This window comes from Anomaloglossus baeobatrachus, chromosome 5 (genome assembly GCF_048569485.1).
Source record: "Anomaloglossus baeobatrachus isolate aAnoBae1 chromosome 5, aAnoBae1.hap1, whole genome shotgun sequence".
Lineage (NCBI taxonomy): Eukaryota > Metazoa > Chordata > Amphibia > Anura > Aromobatidae > Anomaloglossus > Anomaloglossus baeobatrachus.
The window spans coordinates 495,021,442-495,036,804 of NC_134357.1; the positions used below are offsets into that span (position 1 = coordinate 495,021,442).

General features: G+C 42.3%; 1 protein-coding gene and 1 long non-coding RNA gene across 2 annotated transcripts in view; one reads left to right on the forward strand and one right to left on the reverse strand.

Moving 5' to 3' along the window:
* PIK3R6 (phosphoinositide-3-kinase regulatory subunit 6) overlaps nt 1-14,242 on the reverse strand; it is a 90,009-nt gene extending 75,767 nt beyond the window's left edge. Inside the window, exon 1 of the mRNA XM_075347941.1 lies at nt 14,060-14,242. The gene's annotated coding sequence lies outside the window, so the exon portion shown is untranslated. The remainder of the gene's footprint in view (nt 1-14,059) is intronic.
* Nucleotides 1-15,363, forward strand: part of LOC142310420 (uncharacterized) — a 77,604-nt gene that overhangs the window by 775 nt on the left and 61,466 nt on the right. Inside the window, exon 2 of the long non-coding RNA XR_012754150.1 lies at nt 5,063-5,112. This is a non-coding gene — a long non-coding RNA (uncharacterized LOC142310420). The remainder of the gene's footprint in view (nt 1-5,062; nt 5,113-15,363) is intronic.

Genomic DNA, 15,363 nt, shown 5'->3' on the forward strand with positions numbered 1-15,363 from the left:
AAGTAGTCTGGTCAACAAAAGTGCAAGTAAAAATAATAGTAATGCGCACGTCTGCGCTCTGCACCGCACCGAAAATGTGCGCTTCAGAGCGCAGCTGAAAAGCTGCGTTCTGAAGCGCATGGTGCCGGCAGATTCGTGCGCTCTGCATGCTGTCTCTCCCTATAGACAGCATGCAGAACGCACGAAAGAAGTGACATGTCACTTCTTAGAACGCAGCGATTCGGCAAGCAGCCGAATCGCTGCGTTCTAACATGCCACGTGCGCACGGCCCCTGCACAATCTCCATAGATTGTGCAGGGGACGCAGGACGCATGCAGTTACGCTGCGGTGCAGAACGCAGCGTAACTGCATGTAATACGCACACGTGCGCACATACCCTTACTCTGTTTTTATCTTTAACGACAGAAAGGTCACAGCCCTTGGTAAATAAAGCTTAGAAGTCATGTGGAAATGAACATAGTGTTATTCAGTTCCTGACCGGTTTACAGTATAACCAGCAAGAAAGCAGAGATTTTGCTCTTGTCACATTATTACATTTTATTTTCCTACAGTCCAGATACAGTAGCTTTTGCCTTGATGCAGGATTTCTACTTTCTATGCTTTCAGTAGAAAACTCCATCTGGTTATTACAGAAAAGGGAAAAACTATCCAGCACTTTGTTTAGATTAACGTCGTCCAGCCTTTATTAGAAACATCTTAAAAGATCCATACAGACAAAGGTGTTACCTATCTATGACACCTTTCTAACCGACAGACCTGTTCTTAAATAGTCATGAGTGAGCACTACCATGCTCGGGTACTTGTAATGAGCAGTTTGATGCTCGGATGGATTGCTCGGCACTCATAACGAGCAGTCAGACGCTCGGATGGGCGCGGTTCGAGTACTGAGTATAATGGAAGTCAATGGGAAACTCGAGCAATTTTTCGGAAGATCTTCCAGAAAAATGCTCAAGTTTCCCATACACTTCCATTATACTCAGTACTCGATTCGCGCCCATCTGAGCGTCCGACTGCTCGTTATGAGTGCTGAGCACCCGAGCATGGTAGTGTTCGCCCATCGCTATTCTTAATCGTAGCAACACTTAAGAATAGGTCTGTCTGTTCAATATGCGTCATCAGTAATGCTCTCATCTGTATGGATTTTTTTTTTTTTAAAGGTAACCTGTCCGTTCCTCTATGCACCCAGAACCACGATCAGTTCTGGGTGCGTATTTCTAATCCCTGCCTAATTGTCCCAACATCTAGTAGCATAGATAAAGAGATGTTTAGAAAAAGTATTTCTGAAGACTCTTTATTACATGCAAATGAGCGCAGGGGCTAGTCGCAGGGGCGTCATTTCCCCCCGACTAGTCTGCCCTCTTAGCATGTTAGCACGCCCCTGTGGGCATGCTAACATGCTATTCATTGCCTAGCATCATCGGCATGGGCACACGTACCTGTCCATTGTCACCACCTCTGATGTCGGGTTTTGGGTCAGTGCGCATGATCAAAAGTCCCGACATTTCCAGTCAAGCACAGTAGACCTCACTGAAGCCGAGACGCGTACACCTGGCTTCATAGTGCGCATTGCCGGAACTGCGGTGACTTCTAATTCTGTGCACTGACCATAAACCCAGTGTCAGAGGCAACGAACAGGTACGCGCGTTCATGCCGATGACACTGGGCATTGAATAGCATGTTGGCACACCCACAGGGGCGTGCTAACATGCTAAGCGGGCAGATTAGTCGGGGGAAATAATGCCCTTGTGACTAGTCCCTGTGCTCATTAGCATATCATAAAGGATCTTTAGAAATACTTTTTCTAAAGATCCCTTTATCTATGCTTGTGTATACAGAGATGGTTAGGCAGGGATTAGCAATATGCACCCAAAACTGCTTGTAGTTCTGGGTGCATTTTGGACCTGACAGGTTCCTTTTAAAATGTTTGTTATAGAGGCTGGAAAACTTTAACTCTGTAAGCAAAGCTGTGGATCCTATTTCCCTCTTACCATTATTGCATTATAATCCGCCAGGACTGGTCCGTGCACGTGTACTCTGTTGAGCTACTAATTACTTTTTTTTTTTCTTTTTTCTTTTCCTATCTGAATATTGTTACGAGCAATGAGTAACATCTAGTAAAAAAATAGAATAACTTCCCTGATCTAAGGACTGGTTTTCCGTTGTTCAAAAACGTATCATGTTTCTCCCATCATGTCATACAGCACAATGTATTGTGGATTAAGATAGAAGGGCCGCACAAGCATCTTAGCTGTCGCAATAACACCCTGTAAAATTTCCGCTATATTTAACAAACCGGACACCATCATAATAAAACATATATCTTGGGTCAGGGGACTGATTTAAAATATAATAGTATTTTGTAAACTTTCATCAACTTCCTTACATATATTAGCCGGCTTCTGGTACGGTCAATGTGCTAGAAAGCCCTTAATTTACTTGCTGTGTTTGACGACTCTGCGCTCCTATATGCAGTGCCATCTGCAGAATCTGACATCCCAAACTTATACAGCCACGGGGGAACCTATGAAGACAGAGCTGTGTTCTGTAATACAGAAGTGTTACTTTTACCTTAGGTATTTGATAGAGATTCCCTATTTAACCCCTTCACGACCATGGACTGATATATCCGTCATGGAGCGTGTCCCGTTAAGCCCCGTCCCCTGCCGCGGGCAGGCGGCATTGATCGGCCCACATATCAGCTGTTTTCAACAGCTGACGTGTGCCTGCATGTTACAAGTGGAATCGCATTCCACCCGTTAATTAACCCCTTACATCTCGCTGCCAAAATCTGGAAGTGACTGTATCTGCTGTTTACAGGTATAGCTGTAATCAGCAGATGGATAAGAGCGATCGGATTGCTGATCGCTATAGCCCCCTAGGGGGGACTACTAAAATAAAATAAAAAGGTAAAAAAAAAGTTTTAAAAAATAAAAAAAAAAACCTAGAAGTTCAAATCACCCCCCTTCCCCCCATTGAATATTAAAGGGTTAAAAAATAAATATACACATATTTGGTATCGCCGCGTTCAGAAATGCCCGATCTATCAAAATATAAAATCAATTAATCTGATTGGTAAACGGTGTAGTGGCAAAAAAATTCCAAACGCCAAAATTACGTTTTTTGGTCGCCGCAAGTTTTACGCAAAATGTAATAACAGGCGATCAAAACGTAGCATCTGCGCAAAAATGGTAGCATTAGAAGCGTCAGCTCGAAACACAAAAAATAAGCAGTCACTGAGCCATAGATCCCAAAAAATGAGAACTCTATGGGTTTCGGAAAATGGCGCAAAACGTACGCCACTTTTATTGGACAAGCTTGTGAATTTTTTATAACCCCTTAGATACATGTACACCTATACATGTTTGGTGTCTACAAACTAGCACCGACCTCAGGCATCATACCCACACATCAGTTTTACCATATGGTGAACACCGTGAATAAAACATCCCAAAAACTATTGTGCCATCACAATTTTTTTGCAGTTTTTCCACACTTGGAAGTTTTTTGCTGTTTTCCAGTACACCATATGGTAAAACTTATGGTTTCATTTAAAAGTACAACTTGTCCTGCAAAAAACAAGCCCTCATATGGCAAGATTGACGAAAAAGTAAAAAAGTTACGGCTCTCGGAAGAAGGGGAGCAAAAAACAAAAATGGAAAGTGCCCCGGGGCTGAAGGGGTTAAAGAGGACATTGAAACAACCTGCATCTTATCTGCGTACTTTTTTTTTAAACAGATTTATAAAAGCTGTCCTTTAAGGGTGCTTTACACGCTGCGACATCGCCAGCGATTGCTAGCGATGTTGAGCGCGATAGCACCCGCCCCCGTTGTACGCGCAACATTTGGTGATCGCTGCCGTAGCGACCATTATCGCTACGGCAGTGTCACATGCACATACCTTGTCAGCGACGTCGCTGTGACCGCCGAACAATCCCTCATTCAAGGGGGAGGTGCGTTTGACGTCACTGCGGCGTCACTAAGCGGCTGGCCAATAAAGCGGAGGGGCGGAGATGAGAGGGACGTAACGTCCCGCCCACCTCCTTCCTTCCGCATTGCCGGTGGAGGCAGGTAAGGAGATGTTCGTTGTTCCGGCGGTGTCACACATAGCGATGTGTGATGCCGCAGGAACGAGGAACAACATCGCTATGTACGAGACGATTTTTGGTGTTTGTACGACCTCTCCAAAAACAACCATTTTTGTCTATTTTGCGATCGTTTAAGGTCGCTCGTACGTATTACACGCTGCGATGTCGCTAACGACGCCGGATGTGCGTCACAAACACAGTGACTCCCGACGATAAATCGTTAGCAATATCGCAGCGTGTAAAGCACCCTTAAGTGATAAGGGTATCAATTGATCGGCACATGGCGGTGCCAGGGTAATCTGAGCTCCCATATTAAAAAGGACATCCGTAGTAAAAAAAAATACAGCAAAATGTAAAAGAAAAAATACATAAAAATTAAAATTAGAAAAAAATAACGGCTCACTCTCAATAATAGTGCACCCCTATCCAAACTCACAAGCACTAACTCTGGCCCTTGCATGATATGAACACATGTTGCAATCAAGGCATAAAACGGGTGGGCTCACCATTACTGATCACATCCGATTATATAGATCATATTCTCCTAGCAAATATTCACTGAAGAGCCCACCTCTAATTACATAGTATAGTGCCACCTGGTGTTCAAAGTGTATAGCAATGTGCACGTCCAAATGGACATGCTGAGCCACTGAGCATGTATGACCAGCAGCTTTCTGTTTATTAGAGGGATGTTACGCATTACCACCATCATGCTATATAAGTAAATGTCGGCTTTTCTCTAAATTGTCTCAAACCAGATTTATCCTATAATTTTAGCACTTTATAGGAACAGGCAGCAGTAAGTGAAACTTTCATTTATTGGTATTTTTAATCAGTAAAAGAATAAAATGTACAGATTGTTACAAATATATAAAAAAATACATATATACATTATTGAATATGTCAGTTTTCCTGTTGCCCATTATATATCAGGTCAGTAAACACTAAAAGAAAACAAGGCATCTTATTTTGTGACAGGTTGGAAAATTCAAAACTTGCATCTTTATTCCCTCTGCGTGAGATATACGGTAAGTAAATTGAAATGACAATAGTGCTACCCGGGGGTGGAACGATAACAGTCGCAGAGATCGTGAGTGGGCACGGGGATGCAGGGGGCCTACTGGCTCCAGCCCCTGCTTCAGCTGGATGTGCCTCCGAGGGCTGGCCGGCTATAGAGGTGAGAGCCGGGGAGGGCGAGTACAGTATACACCAGGACGGGGCAGTATACACAAAAGGGGCCAAAGAGAGAAGCATATATACCAGGAGAGGGACAGTAGATACCAGGAGGGGCTCAGGAGAGGAACATATAGACCAGGAGGGGGACAGTATATACCAGAAGGGGCACAGGAGAGGAACATGTATACTATAGGAGAGGGACAGTAAATACCAGAGGGGCCCAGGAGGGGGACAGTATTTACCAGGATGGGGACATTTATACCGGGATGGGAAACATATATACCAGGATGGAGCCCAGTGGGTAACATTGGAACAGGAAGGGGGACTTTACTACATAATGGGGGTGGGCAACTCATATGTCTTTAAAAGATTTAGAAGGCTAAATGTATACATACATCTGACTAACATGCAAAGATGGGGGGCAGGTCCAAATTTAGCATTGGGGGCCCATTGAAGTCTACACCACTGGTGTTACTTGAATAGTAATAAGCACTTTGAGGAGTATTTAAACTTTTTCCTCTTCTTCAGTTTCCTGGTGCCAATATGTTGCAAACTTTACTCCAAGGTATATTTGGCTTTTTTGCGTCTTTTGCACTGGCCCAAAACTTTTTATTAAGGCTTAGCCAAAGGGGCAAGACTGCCTCTGCATGACAGAATTTGCAATAATTTGCAGGGGGTGTTAATTGTTGCTTACAAGTAGAACAGTACATAGCTGCAATAGATTTCATTTTCTGGCTCCTAGACAGGGCCAAGTTTATCAAGAGGGGTGCGCCTCACAATATATTTGGTGAACCTTACTCCAGAGGGCTATGGAATATGAAATACCAATCCTGAAAAAAGTCCCTTTTATATTAACTTGACAAAGAAAGCAAAATGTGGAAATAAAATAAACTAGTGCTGGAAAATGTCATTGGTGGGAAATGCCAGAAATAAGCCGGATAACATTTTACAGAGCTGTCATTATATGTTTTCTCTTTTGCCTAGAAGTAGTCAAACTTTCACTCATGTTTAAAGAATATGGGTGGAAACAGTTTTATTGTTGTTTTTTTGTTTTTTTGTTTTGTTGTTTACCTGAATGTATGCATTGTGGTTAAAAATGATTTTTGCAATAGGGTTTTATTTCAGAAAAAAAGAACTTGAACCGTTCAACTTCTACAACCTCTATATATTGTTGTTCAACTTTGATGTGGTTATAAACCAGCTCAGAAAAAAAAAAAAATCAGAAAAGAGACCTTGTTCTCACAAAGTTTGTGACAGGTTCACGGTTAACTACTTTTGTAGCCAGCTCTCTACAGTGCTCTGTAAGATATTCAGAGCTTGAGCTATTGGTTTTTTTTATAACCTAACCTTGCTTTACTCCTTTCCACACATTTATCCCTGACCTGTCTGGTGTGTTCCTTGGTTTTCATGATGCTGTTTGATCCATAATTTTCTCAAACAATCCTCTGAGGCCTTCACAGAACATCTATACTTATACTGAGAAAAAATTACACTCAGGCGGACTCTATTTACTAATTATGTGACTTCTGGAATCAATTGGTCACTCAGGATTTTATTTAGGGGTATCAGATCACAGGGTCTGAACACAAACACATCACAATTTCAGATTTATATTTTTTTAAATATTTAGAAAACCATGTTAAATTTCCTTTATAATTGCTACTTTGTGTTAGTATCTAATATATAAAGCTGTATGTGTGTGTGTGTGTGTATGTCCGGGATTGGCATCCGCACTGTCGCAGCTACAGCCACAAAACTTTGTACGCTCACACTTCTGGACCCCGAGAGCGTCATAGGCTATGTTTCGAGGGGAAATTTTAACCCCGCTCTTTACAGTTATCCGCCAAAAAACCTGCCTCCATTAAAGCGAATGGAGCTGGGAGCCACAGTGCAGCCAGAACTTCAGAAAAATGCGCAGCCACGCCCTTATATGGAATGTTGGCGTGTCACAATGCAGCCAGGGAAAGAGACAGACATAGACAGGGTAAGCGACAGACACAGACTAAGAAACAGACTGACAGGGAAAGAGAGGGAAAGAGACAGACAGACAGAGATATAGAGAGAGACAGAGAGATATATACAGAGGGGGAGACAGACAGAGAATGGGAGAGAAACAGAGAGACAGTTACTATCCCGGGCAGCGCTGGGTGCTATGTTGTGAGGCGAAATTTTAACCCCGCGCGTTCCAATTTACCAATCAATTTTGCCCCTTTCTACATAATGGGGAAAAAGTGAAACGAAAAGTGTTGGGGGCAAATTGACAGCTGCCAGATGTGAACAAGGGGGACTTAAAGAATGAGGCGATGGCGCCAAAGAGTATATACCGTACAGTTGCTAAGGTGGGGCCCCGACATGGGATACTCACCACACTCGGGGATATGAACACACACACAAAATGCGCCACACACTACCATGTGCTTGAACACATATACCACCCTCAGCACACATCTCACCACACATACACCAACCTCGCCACATAATCGCCCTAAAACACACACAAGTCTGGTATTAGCCTTCAAAAATACAAATCTGATTTAATAAGCAGCCAAACTACAAGAACAACAAATGTACCATATAGGAAATACGGCAGCTGTCAGTCACATGACCTGTCTATATGTGTATGTGTGAGGTAATATATACTGTCAGACTGGAGGGCTTTCTGTTGCCTGGAGATTTATCAGGCTGCCAATAGCAACCAATCACAGCTTAGCTTCTATTTTGCTACAGTTAATTAATCTGAGCTCTGATTGGTTAATGACATTTCTATCTATTTGCTTTGTGGTTTGTGTTTGCAGAATACATTTTTGTTAATACATTCTATTTTGTTAACAGCAGTTATTAACCCGGGCGAAGCCGGGTAGTACAGCTAGTATCACATAAAATCCCAAACAAGGAGAAGTTAGAGAAGTTAGTTGTTCACCCAGTGTTTGCATGGGTTTCCTGTGGGTTCTCCAATTTGCTCCCGCACTCCAAAGACATACTGATAGGGAATTTAGATTGTAAGCCCCAATGGGGGGAGTGATGATCATGGCACTATATAAATACAGAATACAGTTAGGTCTAGAAATATTTGGACAGTGACACAAGTTTTGTTATTTTAGCTGTTTACAAAAACATGTTCAGAAATACAATTATATATATAATATGGGCTGAAAGTGCACACTCCCAGCTGCAATATGAGAGTTTTCACATCCAAATCGGAGAAAGGGTTTAGGAATCATAGCTCTGTAATGCATAGCCTCCTCTTTTTCAAGGGACCAAAAGTAATTGGACAAGGGACTCTAAGGGCTGCAATTAACTCTGAAGGCGTCTCCCTCGTTAACCTGTAATCAATGAAGTAGTTAAAAGGTCTGGGGTTGATTACAGGTGTGTGGTTTTGCATTTGGAAGCTGTTGCTGTGACCAGACAACATGCAGTCTAAGGAACTCTCAATTGAGGTGAAGCAGAACATCCTGAGGCTGAAAAAAAAGAAAAAATCCATCAGAGAGATAGCAGACATGCTTGGAGTAGCAAAATCAACAGTCGGGTACATTCTGAGAAAAAAGGAATTGACTGGTGAGCTTGGGAACTCAAAAAGGCCTGGGCGTCCACGGATGACAACAGTGGTGGATGATCGCCGCATACTTTCTTTGGTGAAGAAGAACCCGTTCACAACATCAACTGAAGTCCAGAACACTCTCAGTGAAGTAGGTGTATCTGTCACTAAGTCAACAGTAAAGAGAAGACTCCATGAAAGTAAATACAAAGGGTTCACATCTAGATGCAAACCATTCATCAATTCCAAAAATAGACAGGCCAGAGTTAAATTTGCTGAAAAACACCTCCTGAAGCCAGCTCAGTTCTGGAAAAGTATTCTATGGACAGATGAGACAAAGATCAACCTGTACCAGAATGATGGGAAGAAAAAAGTTTGGAGAAGAAAGGGAACGGCACATGATCCAAGGCACACCACATCCTCTGTAAAACATGGTGGAGGCAACGTGATGGCATGGGCATGCATGGCTTTCAATGGCACTGGGTCACTTGTGTTTATTGATGACATAACAGCAGACAAGAGTAGCCGGATGAATTCTGAAGTGTACCGGGATATACTTTCAGCCCAGATTCAGCCAAATGCCGCAAAGTTGATCGGACGGCGCTTCATAGTACAGATGGACAATGACCCCAAGCATACAGCCAAAGCTACCCAGGAGTTCATGAGTGCAAAAAAGTGGAACATTTTGCAATGGCCAAGTCAATCACCAGATCTTAACCCAATTGAGCATGCATTTCACTTGCTCAATTCCAGACTTAAGACGGAAAGACCCACAAACAAGCAAGACCTGAAGGCTGCGGCTGTAAAGGCCTGGCAAAGCATTAAGAAGGAGGAAACCCAGCGTTTGGTGATGTCCATGGGTTCCAGACTTAAGGCAGTGATTGCCTCCAAAGGATTCGCAACAAAATATTGAAAATAAAAATATTTTGCTTGGGTTTGGTTTATTTGTCCAATTACTTTTGACCTCCTAAAATGTGGAGTGTTTGTAAAGAAATGTGTACAATTCCTACAATTTCTATCAGATATTTTTGTTCAAACCTTCAAATTAAACATTACAATCTGCACTTGAATTCTGTTGTAGAGGTTTCATTTCAAATCCAATGTGGTGGCATGCAGAGCCCAATTCGCGAAAATTGTGTCACTGTCCAAATATTTCTGGACCTAACTGTAAGTGAAGAACATAAATAAATTTCCATGCCATGTGGATAATCTGTTATCACCACCATAAGGCCACTTTACACACACAGATAAATCTGCAGCAGATCTGTGGTTGCAGTGAAATTGTGGACAATCAGTGCCAGGTTTGTGGCTGTGTACAAATGGAACAATGTCCATGATTTCATTGCAACCACAGATCTGCAACCAAATATTTATGTGTGTGTGTAAAGTGGCCTATACACAGATTTATCTTCTGTGGGTTCAAGTACCAGGATTTTTCGCCTTTGGAAACCACTGTAATGTAATAATCAGCCCAAATTATGGATAGTTCATAGTCAAGTATAGGATGGTGAAAGAATTCTCAGAAATATGGTGGTCATATTGTTCCACTAGGAGGTTCCTGTGGGAAAATATGACAAAGTAGAATCATGTCTTTGCACCCATCTTTCCGTGAGTACAATTAGCTATCCTCTTCTCACCCAACCAGGAGGATGGATGAGTGGTGTGGTTGAGACTCTTTATAGTCTGACCCAGGAGAGACAACTTGCTTTGTAGATCTGTCCTAATTTCAGCAGCCATCTCCTCTGACAACAGGTTTCGTAGATTCTATCAGTAAAACGTTTCGGGTTTTTTTCACCCCTTTTTTTGTACTGCTTTGCCTTGCATGTATGTCGTTTTTTGTTATTTCATGTTTTTGCAACTGTTTAGTTTTTTGTTGTTTTTTTTTTGTTATCCTAAAATGTTATAAATTTGTTTCTTGTTGATCTAAACATACCCACAACCTAGGACAGGGAAACTATAACCAGGTTGTGTTACCCTATGTATGCCAGAGGGCAAAAAATGTATCACTGGCCTACCAATTCGGTGAGTGGGGGCAGCAAGAAGTGTGGGGTAGATGTATGAAGTGACTGTGGGGTGCACTTAGCACATTGTCTGCCTACTACTGGTGAATGGAAGCGTGAGTATGAGAAGTGGTCACATCTGAGTCACATGAGCAGAGTGGGTGGTCTTCCGTTTAAAATATCCTATTATAAAAAAATATGTAAAATGCATTTAAAGAGTAATTGTTGTTTTAATTTTTAATTTCATAAATCAATAGCACACATAAGATATATTACAAAGTTGCTTATCTTTATCAGACAAATTTGCTTCTTTCTCTGCCAGAATTGATCAGTCCATATCAAAATTCTCAATTCTGAGAAAATCTGTATTCATTGAAGCCTATCCCATATAGGAGGTGGCAGTTGGTGTTGATGAGATTATATGATGATGGGCAGAGGGAGGACCTAGACTCAAAGGGAGGAGCTATAGGAATTCTATGTAGATAGAAGAGGGAGAGGCAGAGGGAGGAGTTAAAGGCATTCTATATAGCTAGAAGGAGAAGCTAGAGGCAGAGAAAGGAGTTAGAAGAGGGGGGCGCTAGAGGCAGAGGGAGGAGCTTGATGCATTCTTTGTATCTAGAGGAGGAAGGAGCTATAGGCAGAGGGAGGAGTTAGAGGCATTCTTAGTAGGTAGAGGGAGGAGCTAGTTGTATTCTATGTAGATGGAGGAGCTAGAGGCAGAGGGAGGCGTTAGAGGCATTCTATATAGATAGAATAGGGAGGAGCTAGTTGGATTCTATATAGCTAGAAGAGGGTGGCACTAGAGGCAGACGAAGGAGTTAGAGGGCTCTATGTAGATAGAGGAAGGAGGCAGAAGAGCTCTGCCTCTAACTCCCACTCTACCTCTAGTTTCTCCCTCTGTCTTCAGCCCCTCTGCCACTAGCCTCTAGCTCCTCCCTCTGCCTCTAGCTCCTCCCTCTGCCTCTAGTTCCTCAATCTGCCTCTAGCTCCTCCCTCCTACAGTCATCATAGAATCTCCTCAGCACCAACTACCATTTCCTATCTCAGTAATGGCAAAGTCTTCTCTGAATACAGATTTTACCTCAGAATTAAGAGTTTTGATCATGACTGATAAATTCTAGCAGAGAAATAAGCAGATTTCTCTGATAATTCTGCACACGGTGTACATCTTATTAGGCAAGTTGTATTTTAGCGAATTTTTTTATTATTGATCAACAACTAAGTTCTCAATCAACCCAGAAGACTCATAAATATCAAAGCTTAATATTTTTGGAAGTTGGAGTGTTTGGGGTTTTTTTTTTAGATTTGGATATCTTAGGAGGATATCTGTTTGTGGAGGTAACTATTACTGTGCAGAATTATTAGGCAACTTAATAAAAACCAAATATATTCCCATCTCACTTGTTTATTTTCACCAGGTAAACCAATATAACGGCACAAAATTTAGAAATAAACATTTCTGACATGCAAAAACAAACCCCAAAAAAATTAGTGACCAATATAGCCACCTTTCTTTATGATGACACTCAACAGCCTACCATCCATAGACTCTGTCAGTTTGATCTGATTATGATCAACATTACGTGCAGCAGCCACCACAGCCTCCCAGACACTGTTCCGAGAGGTGTACTGTTTTCCCTCCCTGTAGATCTTACATTTTATGAGGGACCATAGGTTCTCCATGGGGTGTAGATCAGGTGAACAAGGAGGCCATGTCATTATTTTTTCATCTTTTAGGCCAGGCACGCTGTGGAGTAGTTGGATGCATGACATGGAGCATTGTCCTGCATGAAAATCATGGGTTTTTTTGAATGATACCGACTTCTTCCTGTACCACTACTTGAAGAAGTTGTCTTCCAGAAACTGGCAGTAGGTCTGGGAGTTGAGCTTCACTCCATCCTCAACCTGAAAAGGTCCTACAAGTTTATCTTTGATGATACCAGTCCATACCAGTACCCCACCTCCACCTTGCTGGCGTTTGAGTCGGAGTGGAGCTCTCTGCCCTTTTACTGATCCAGCCTATGGCTCATCTATCCGGCCCATCAAGAGTCAATCTCATTTCATCAGTCCATAAAACTTTGAAAAATCAGTCTTAAGATATTTCTTGGCCCAGTCTTGACGTTTTATCTTATGTTTCTTGTTGAAAGGTGGGCGTTTTTCAGCCACCTTGTGCTTTTTGATACTCCAGTAACGTTACAGCTCTGAAATATGGCCAAACTGGTGGCAAATGGCATTTTGGCAGCTTCACGCTTGATTTTCCTTAATTCATGGGCAGTTATTTTGCACCTTTTTTGCCCAACACGCTTCTTGCGACCCTGTTGGCTATTTGGCATGAAACGCTTGATTGTTCGGTGATCATGGTTCAAAAGTTTGGCAATTTCAAGACTGCTGCATCCCTCTGCAAGACATCTCACAATTTTGGACTTTTCAGAGCCCGTCAAATCTCTCTTCTGACCCATTTTGCCAAAGGAAAGGAAGTTGCCTAATAATTAAGCACCCCTTATATAGGGTGTTGATGTCATTACACCACACCCCTCCTCATTACAGAGATGCACATCACCTGATTTACTTAATAGGCGTCTCTCAAGCCTATGCAGCTTGGAGTAGGACAACATATATAAAAATATCATGTGATCAAAATACTCATTTGCCTAATAATTCTGCACACAGTGTATTACAAAATTGCTTATTTTCATGTGTACTATTGATTAAATAAATAAAAATTAAAACGCCGGTTACGCTTTAAGTAGAAAAAAAATGCCTCAAAGGCATTCACCTCCTTTAAATAATCTACGGTAATAGATTCTCAAGAACACTTGCAGTGACAACCAGCAGCCATTCCTATTTAAAAGTATTTGTAAAGTATTTGCCTAAGGAGAAGTGAAATGGAATTCCAAGTCCAGTGCTTTATCCAGGGAGGTTGTACATTAGCCTGAATATTAGAAGCCTTGTACACCCTGACCTTCATTATTAATAATCCTCTCCACCTTTCTGCCCAATCTCATGTTATTAGTCATCCCAAAGATATTCTACTCTCATACTTTACACTGAAAAGTGATATCCAATGTGTACAGAAAAGCAGCTGACAAGTCTCAGCTTTTCCACTTGCTACAAACCCACACATGTAGATTTGTCCATCATGAAAAATAAACTTTCTTCTTAACTCTTGCAGCGCATTGTTTGTATTCTACATAATGAAATTGAAAGCCAAACCATCTCCCTGTCAAACTTGCACCATATGATTTAGGATAACATTTCTCTCACCTGTTGCTGTCAGACACATCCTGAGTCCGGCCTGGCAATTTTCGTCACTATGAAAATTTTTTTTTGGCATAAACAGCCTGCAATGTGGAAACGTATTAGGCATGCAGCAGAAGTGTATCCACGCGCCGGCAGAAGGCTGAGACACTGTAAGGAAGTATACTGCTGCTTATGAACGTCTGCGAGTCCCTCAAGGCACAGGAAGGAAGAGGAGGGCAACACATGGGCTGATCACATGAAGGCATTAAAAATATCTCCACTCTGATTCATAAAAAAAATAAAGGCGTGAGAGGCAATAGGTTGTATAAGTTTTTTCCAGTGAAGACCTTAAACATCTGTATTTTACTCTGTTGAAGTCTTGAAAGGTGAAGCTTACATTAAAGGGAATGTTTGGGTTTTTCACAAAAGTCTGGAGTCACTCTATGTGAATCCTGACATTGTGCGCAGTGTGAATTCTACGGTGCTGGCGGCAAAACTGAGTGGTCATGTGACTGCAAGTATACAATATGTATACTTCTGGCCACATTCTGACTAGACGTGCACAGCCTCAATCAGTACAAGTGAATTGAGCGAGGCCACACACGACTAGTCAGAATTTGCTTTAGTCAAACTAGGTACAGGGAAGTATCAAGCAAGCAGTGAAAGGTAAGAAGGGAAGGGGGAGATAGTGACCCCTGGCCAAACCTGCTGCTGGTTCCTGTGGTCCCTCACCACCCTAGATAGGTTTCGCACCTATGGGCTGAGCTGGATACCATACCCTAGGTATCCCTAGTGCTGGGCCCTAAGTAGGGAACAGGTGGGATGAGCTCTTCTTCAACCCTATTACTAAACCCTAAAAGATGACACAAGGAGGATACATGGGCGAAAAGCGCATGAACTACTTATCCATAGATGACTCGGGCAGAAGTTCAGCAAAGCTTCAGCAATGATACCACAGATGAGGACAAGCCACCTGCTTGCAACCAGAGCTTAATATCTCCAGCACAAGTCCAGGGAAGATGGGAGTATCTAAGCATAAGGTTGGAGTCACACTAGAGTATAGCATCAGATGCGATATGCTAATGACCCCCGGATCAGGCTCTGCTGCGAGCGTGATCCGAGTGTCATGCGACTGTGAAGCTGAGGGTGGGTGCTGCGGAGTAGAGGGAGGGGTTAATTCCCCCATCTCCTCCATTGTCAGCCTGTACGTATATCACACTGCACTGTTATAACATCCGAGTGCAGTCCGATATTTTTCTCTCACCCATTCACTTGAATGGGTGTGAGTGATATGGCTCTCGCAGAAAAACGCAGCATGTTGCAACTTT